Source organism: Humulus lupulus, chromosome 9 (assembly GCF_963169125.1).
Source record: "Humulus lupulus chromosome 9, drHumLupu1.1, whole genome shotgun sequence".
NCBI lineage: Eukaryota > Viridiplantae > Streptophyta > Magnoliopsida > Rosales > Cannabaceae > Humulus > Humulus lupulus.
The window spans coordinates 56,160,568-56,168,436 of record NC_084801.1 but is presented as its reverse complement, the minus strand read 5'-3'; the positions used below and the strand labels follow the sequence as shown (position 1 = coordinate 56,168,436).

At 31.7% G+C, this 7,869-nt stretch overlaps 2 long non-coding RNA genes across 3 annotated transcripts in view; both read left to right on the top strand.

The window, feature by feature from the left end:
* The first annotated feature begins 459 nt into the window (after positions 1 to 459).
* LOC133801821 (uncharacterized) lies at positions 460 to 1,172 on the top strand. Its single transcript, XR_009876997.1, has 2 exons — positions 460 to 861; positions 983 to 1,172. It is a non-coding gene; the product is annotated as an uncharacterized LOC133801821 (long non-coding RNA).
* Positions 1,173 to 1,422: 250 nt separating this feature from the next.
* LOC133801258 (uncharacterized) overlaps positions 1,423 to 7,869 on the top strand; it is a 69,957-nt gene continuing 63,510 nt past the window's right edge. Inside the window, exons 1-3 of one of the 2 annotated variants that reach the window (XR_009876798.1) lie at positions 1,423 to 1,515; positions 1,601 to 1,683; positions 1,834 to 2,402. This is a non-coding gene — a long non-coding RNA (uncharacterized LOC133801258). Of the gene's footprint in view, positions 1,516 to 1,600; positions 1,684 to 1,833; positions 2,583 to 7,869 lie in introns of those variants that run through there. The other variant, XR_009876797.1, reaches the window with a different exon arrangement.

Here is a 7,869-nt window from a genome sequence, read left to right as displayed (position 1 = left end):
AACAAAATTTACATTTTGTTGTCTATGTAGGTTCGAGATCACCTCATGAGAAATCACATAGCATGGAAGGTGTAAGGTTCTACTACCTCTAATTGTAACTTTGATTGGTAAATAATATTTGCATCTCTAAAGTTTGATATAATTGTGCCTGTTTCTTTCACTGTAAAATGTTAGCTGTACCAGTCTGTGGTACCCTTTTGCAAATTGGTCATGAAATATCTATTTGCTGTAAATTAAGATTGTGACCCATTAGCAATTTATAGTATTGTCAACTTTATGTGGTCTTTTGAGATGTTGGACCTTACCTTTTTAGTATGATTGATGAAGGGTATTATCACATATCTCGGAGGAGCTCCCATTGTTTAATGTTTGGATTATTTGAGCTGAAAGAACATGCAGTCCAATTTACTAAAGATGTTACAGCATTATATACCAATGGACCAGCTAGTGGTGGTGGTATCAGGTCAAGTTCTTATCAGCTTCTAAACCTATTTTCTAATTTACTAGCGTTTTAATGAGCTTACACATTCCTTGGTGGTTATAGATTCATCTCTAGATGCAATAAATCTTTGGTTCTTTATTTTCATAATAATTGGTTTCCTGTGCTCAAAACCGAATGAGAAGTTGTAGATTGTATTGCTGTTAGAGCTCATGAAGTTAGTTATTTACTGATTAGTGGTGCCTTCCTAAATATACAATCGAAGATATATTTAATAGAGATTGACCTTGCTGTATTCACCTTTATATTATGCGTTTTCTATTCCCCGATTGTTGTGATTGATCTATTTCCACTGATTATTTTTTTTCTTTACTGACTGCAGTGTTGGACACAAGAGAGAGGTCATTCTTGAAAAACAACTGGTACTCTCTATGCTATATCATCTATCTCACCATCGATTTCCAAAATTAGTGTTTAATCTCTCCTCTTTGCACACCACAATATGAACTTCTGAGTTGTGTTTCTCTGTTTTTGGTCATTCAGCTAAATCGTGAACATGTTGCTTGGAAGACATCCATAAAGCGCACTGTAACAAAATCAAATCCTCCAAGAATTAGCCATGAAAATCTCATTAAAACTCCAATTTCTCAAGGATCAGTAGAAGATGTTTCATTTTCTGAAAGTGACATCTCTCCTGCGCACTGTAACTTGTGGGATGATTTTAATTGGCTTTTACATTTGCAAGTGGAGAGAATTTTATGGTTCTAGTAGTGTCATCATGCCAATGAAAAATCATTTGAGGCCTTGGATTATATGAAGGTATTTCCTTTACCAAACTGTAATTTCATTCTTAGTTCATAGCTTTGGAATTCTGTTTCACATTATTGCTGTTGTTGTCTAGTACTAGTCAAAGTAGGTTTTCTTTTCCTGTGACAATACTACTTCATGCTTCTCTTGCAAGAGCCATATTATATTTTCCAACCCAAGAGATCTAGCTAAGGGTTACCTGAGGACAAATTTATATTTGCTTGTTTTAACCAGCTATACAAGATGGATCCTGATATTTTCAATACATGGTTAGTCGAGTGTTTATATTTGCATAACTTTGAATTGATTGAATCATAGCAATAACTATATTGATTCATGTGTCGATAAATGCAGGTGCAACATCCTTAAGCGAGTACCAAATAGTGCACTTTGGCTTCTCAGATTTCCTGCTGCTGGCGAGTCGAGACTCTGCAATTGTACTGCCATTTTACCATTTCTCAAGATAAATCATTTACATGCATAATATTTGAATTCTTCTTTGTTATTTATATTTCATAATGTAGTAATGGGTATTTATCTTACAAAGGAAAGATAAATTAGTAACTGATAAACTATTGGTGTTCCAGATGCTGTTCAAAGAGGTGTACAACCAGATCATATTATTTTCACAGATGTTGCCATGAAGGGTGAACATATCAAGCGCAGTTCTTTAGCAGATTTATTCTTGGACACGTAAGCATGCTTAATACTTTTTTTTCTATTTTTTTATTATTCAAGTGTATTTATCTTAGTACAATACAATATGTAACTTTATTTTGACATTTGATGTTGCTATTGCTGATTGATTTTGTTATTGCTGTTTTGTTTCTTTATTTTTTTTTGGTGGTGTGTGCTCTGTAGCATTGCATTTAGTTAGCTTAATATTTAGCTCATATTTTCTTGAGTCGTTGCACCAGAATTCCCTTAATCAAGAGCCATATTCTATCAGAAGTGAATCATGTCTTGTTAACATAATGATTTTTCAACTGGTTACAGGTCTTTCCCAGAGTTTGGACAACAATTTTAATTTCTCTAGACAATAGTGGCATGTGGAACATTCGAACAGACAATCTAAACTCGTGGTATCTAGGCCAGGAAACGTACATTAGTGTCGTAAACTCTGAGTTTGTGAGAAGAATTGCAGAAGCAGCAGAAAGTAAGTTCAATTCAATTTCGTTTTCTGGTTTTAGATATGCAACACGCATTTTATTGATTTTTCCTCTTTTTTATTTCTATTTAATGTGATAAATATTTCCAAGTCTATACTTACTTTACATTTATTCAATAAGACCAAATAAGAAAAGAAGAAGAAAGAAAAAAGTCTACTGTTCTTTAAGATTATAAAAATCTGAAATCATCAATTGCTGAAGTCTACATATTTTATATTTATTGCACTCTTTGTTTCAAGGATGGAATCATGAAACTATACAATTAATTTCAGTCACATTTTCTTACAAGTGGTTTGAATCATATTCATATTGAAAAGAGAGAATAAAAAAGATAAGTGAAGGGACTAAACTATAAGTTGCAATCAACATGAATTAGAAATTAGAAATGCCACAAAGAATAAGACAATAAAATTTTTACATTATGAAAAGAAAAATATATGCGTATAGTCTAGCCAAAAGAGCAAAAATTTCTTCATAAATGGCTTATTTAGTCCTATTATAATCGTGCCACTGGTTTCTGTTGTGGGTCTTGGGCTCTTTGCAAGGGGATTCCCACTTGTAATGTCTAGAAAACTCTGTTACTTTAGCTTTTTTTATAAGCTAAAGCTATTACATTTTGCTTTGATTTTCCCTGAAAAAGATGCGATTTTTACATGTGTTTTGGGGGTAACAGAAGTGTTTGTACATTAGTAACAAGGTTTAGTTGCTGGCATAGTCTGGTGGCCATATATTTTCCCAATGTCCCCACTCAAGGGCCTTAAAAATAGAAAGAGGTCTTAGATCACTATTGGGCTCCATGATTAATGAGTTGATTGAGTAATCAAGATAATGATTTAGACAAAAGATTTGTTTTTTTTAATCACATGGGGCTCACTTTTGTGTTTGGTGTTCATCAGGGTTATAATATACTTTTCTTTCATCCTTTTAATTTATCTTTTATAAGGTAATCTTATTTCTGTGCTGTATGTTAGTATTTGATGTTGAATTGGTCCACCGTTAAGAGTGCAAGTTCTTACTGTATGTCCTGAAACAAGTTCTAGCTAGTGATAAATCATAGTTATGATTAGACTGAGATTGGCTATAGTGCATGCTTAGATTCAGGACATACCGCCTGGAAATTTGGTACCTAATAGACTTTGGAGTCCTATGCCCCAGTTGGTGCTTATATTGCAAATCTAGTACTGGTTGGATAAAATGGGATTATTGGCTACACATAGGGTTAGGGACTCAATGGGATGCAACAGACTTATTTATTTCTTTTTTCATAACCAATTTTTTTTATGAGTATATAGTATGATCATATTGTTTTTAAGTTGCTGGACTATTGTTTATTTTAGTATTTTAGTAGCTGAATTTAAGATAGAATGAGCGGAAATGATGATGATTATGAAAATGATGATTTTTTTGGACATTTGAGTTGGAATATGTTTCTTTATGTTAAGTTTGAACCATTAATGAATATAGTTTATGATTTTAAATTTCTTCCCTTAATTGCAAGAAATAAACTAAAGCTTCGAATGTGTTTTTGGTCCCCTTTCTAAAATTGTTTGGTTTTAGTTGTTTACTCTTTCTTTGGAAAGATTATCTGATATGCAATTGCATATCATTTTGTCCAATGACTGAAATTTAGATTGTGGTTTTGTAACCTTTGAGACTGTTTTTAATTGTATTAATGTGCTGCTAGTTGGTAAGATTATGGGTTTTCAATCCCCTGCTCTTAAATTTCTAAAAACTTTAGGGTGGTTTCCTTTTTTATTTGTAAGTTCTGGAAGACGAATTCTGGGTTTGTTCTACAATTGAAATCATATTCATTTTGTTCTTTGGTGGAAAACAGGATTACGTGCCAACTGTTTTCGACAATTTCAGTGCAAATGTTGTTGTGAATGGAAGCACTGTTAACTTGGGATTACGGGATACAGCCGGTAACTATGCATGATTGCAATTTAATTTAAGCAGTTGTGTTATACAGATTTTGTTGCAAATTTTTGTGCCAACTAGAATAGATGTTCCAGAGTGTATACTTCTGTCTAAATTTGCATTGCTTCTTCTTGTGTTTGCCTGATTTGCAAATAGTTTTATTCTTTATGTTTCATGATTTCTTTTTGTTTCCTTGATTAATTCAAGCCCTGGCAGAAGGACTAGCATCTGTTGCATTTTAGGAATTCTTCTTCTTTAGTAAGGAGAGAAAAACTCATTGGAATGTCTAAATTTAAGTTGAATTCCTTGTGCTAGATCCTTTAGTAGTTTAATGTGTTTCTATTTCTGAATTTGAGCTATAAGCTTTATGTTTTGAGTTCTAGGTTACTTCTGATTGTAGCTTGGGGTTGATGCAGAATAGTGTTCTATTTTGTCTCTCCATCTTTTTACTGTCATTGTTTTAAAATAATTTACTCAGTCAACAATGGTTAAGATTTTTTTTTCCAGAGTTAAACAACTTACCTTGTTTGAGGAAGTACACTTCAATTCTAAGTGCATTTTGTTTGCTTTGTTGCTAAAATTCAATTAATACACTGTTTCATATTGCATTTTCACAGATAAAAAACTCACAAGCCAGGTCCATGAAATTGTTGGACGAATTAACGACAGATTTGGAACATTGACAGTTGTTCCAATACATCACTTGGTTCGTTTATGGCCATCTTAGTCAGCAATTACTATATGAATGGACAATTTATATCTCACTATATTCTTTTTGGGCTATTTGGTATTTGGACAAATGTTTTAAGTGTTGTTGACAGTTGTGTATACTGAACCGTATATTATCATTGTTAGATTAAGCAATCACTCTTTTAGACACAATGGTTCTATATTTCAAATGGTATAGGATTACTTAGTACGATTAAAATAGGACCTTGAGAGTGTTAAGCTTGGTATAGATCACATCAGTGACCCATCTATGTGGCATCTTGATGAGTAGGTCACATCATTGTGCCCCATCTTTGTTTTTTTCTTGAATTGAACCTCAGTTTCTCATGCCAGTGCGTCAACTAAATGTCTAAACATAAAAGCTAATAAGCTATATGTATTTTCATTCATATGATATTAATACATTACAATTTTGCTATGATTATTTCTCACATGTTAGATGTAACTTTTTAGTTCCTAAGGAGTAACGACTGTGCACTCTTTCTGATCCTATCTTTCTTTCTTTGGCAGGATTGCTCTCTTGATTTCCATGCTTTATGTGCTCTATATGCTGTCACAGGTACAATTTTTTGTTCTTTTTAATCTACTCTCAGATTATTTTTACTCCGCAATGATGCATTACAATTTTCTTACTTAATTTATTTCTGCGCATACCTTTTTTCTCTTGATTTCCTTATTGTAAACTTACCTGCCCCCCTCTCTTTCCCTACTTCCTTTGGGGTTTGAAAAAGCTATCTTAAAAGTCATCTTTTACATCATATTAGCTATCTGTTTCTTTGGATATAAAAAATATCTTTGAATATTGTTGCTAAGAAACTCTGAGAATGAAAGACAGAGTGCTGAGGAGTGCTGAGGTACATGACAGGGAGATATTTAATATATTTGTTATTAGTTTTAGAAAGATCCCATACTTGTATTTGTGAAGTTATAGATGGACTATAATTTCATAATAATGATGCAATTATAGGCTATTTGCGCGCTAATGATCGATTGCTCATACTGGTATGATTTTATATGAAACTTCATTGTAGTGGAATTGTTACTCTCTGATACATTCACTCTCTATATTTATAGCATATGTACTTTACTGGTTAGTGGTTACAAATTGTTTTGGAGATAAAATAATTAACTTTTGTCTACCCTTGAAGCCCAAGACCTTGATCAGTTGTGTATTTGTCCATTACTGTACAATTCTGTCTACAAAGATAGCAGTTTTTCTTTGGGAAAAGCTATCCTGGCTACTAAAACAGACATGCTGTATAATAGCTTTTTGTTTGGTTGTTTATTCTAGGTGTCAATATCTCTATTTGTGTTTGGGTTTGGATTGTGTTAAAGGGATTGTCAATATCTCTCTTGATGTTGCAAAATAGTATTTGATTCATCACTAGAAGGGATCCTTCTCTAACAATGATTTTGGTCCAGAATTGTTGGTTAATAAAACTTCCAAGTTTAGTCTGTTGTGTTTTCTCTCTCTATTTTTTTTTTACCAGTGGCTTCAATCATAAAGTACACTCTACTGCTGATTTTTGTAGCTTAGTTTATTGTGGTGTTCTATTTGTGTTTCTCTTTTATGAGTTTCTTATGGCTTGTTGGACTTAGTCTAAATACATGGTCATGCTCTTTATTTAATCTCTCAAACTATTTCAGACTAATGAATTGGCACAACCATTTATGCTCTTTATTGCTTCTTTTTTAGTAAGCCTAATCACATGTTTGCCTTGCACACATATAATATGAGTGTCATCTAGATTCTAGGCCATTGGATCTTATATATATCTTACATCATGAAGCTATGTTTATATGCACACAAGCATATGTAGTGCTCTTTATTACTGTTAAGGTTGGAATAGTATGGTACATATATAAATTTTGTTTAACTTCTCTATCATTTCCTTCCTCTCTTTCTCTTTCACACATATACATGAACACATGATTTCATACTAAAAAAAGAACCGATGTCTTATAATTTAGTGTTTGGTTTCTTTGTTTGCTTTGGTGTAGTTGTGAATTCATTATTGTGTATGTGGTGTCCTCTCTTGGAAATAATTTCCATAGCATTTTTCTTGAAGTAATTTGTGATGCTAGATAATAACAATAAAATATTTATTTGTTTATTTTTGCAGATGTGACAAGCGAAATAGAAAAGGATACTTAATTTTGAAGGCTTTGTGTTGGGCAGTTGTAGAATATTTTGTGCTGAAAGTAGTAGAATATGTTGAATATTTAAGACTACTTGAATACTTAAAGAACATTATGTCGTTGATGACACTGTTTAATGTTTTAAACTAATTTGTGGATTGTTAAAACAATGTTGAATGTTTTAAACTAATTTGTGGATTGTTAAAACAATGTTGAATGTTTTAAACTAATTTGTGGATTGTTAATACAATGTTTTTACTTTTTGTTATTTGAAAATCAAGTTCATTTGATGATGCTATATATATTAGAAAGCTAATTTTAATTATATAAAAAAATTAAAAATATAATAGAATAAATTTGTGTTATAATACGAAAATTGTGTTATAATATCTATTACAATAACACTTTTTATGCAAAGAATTGTGTTATGCAAACTTCATTATATAACACAAATAATGTGTTATACTAAAGTGTAGTATAACACAAAAAATGTGTTATACTAAAGTATAGTATAACACAAAAAAAGTGTTATACTAAAGTGTAGTATAACACAAATTTATAAGTATTGAAATGTGTTATATAATCAACTATAAATAACATAATTAAACACTTATCTATTTATTAAAATAACACAGAAATTGTGTTATCGTTGACAGTATAATAACACAT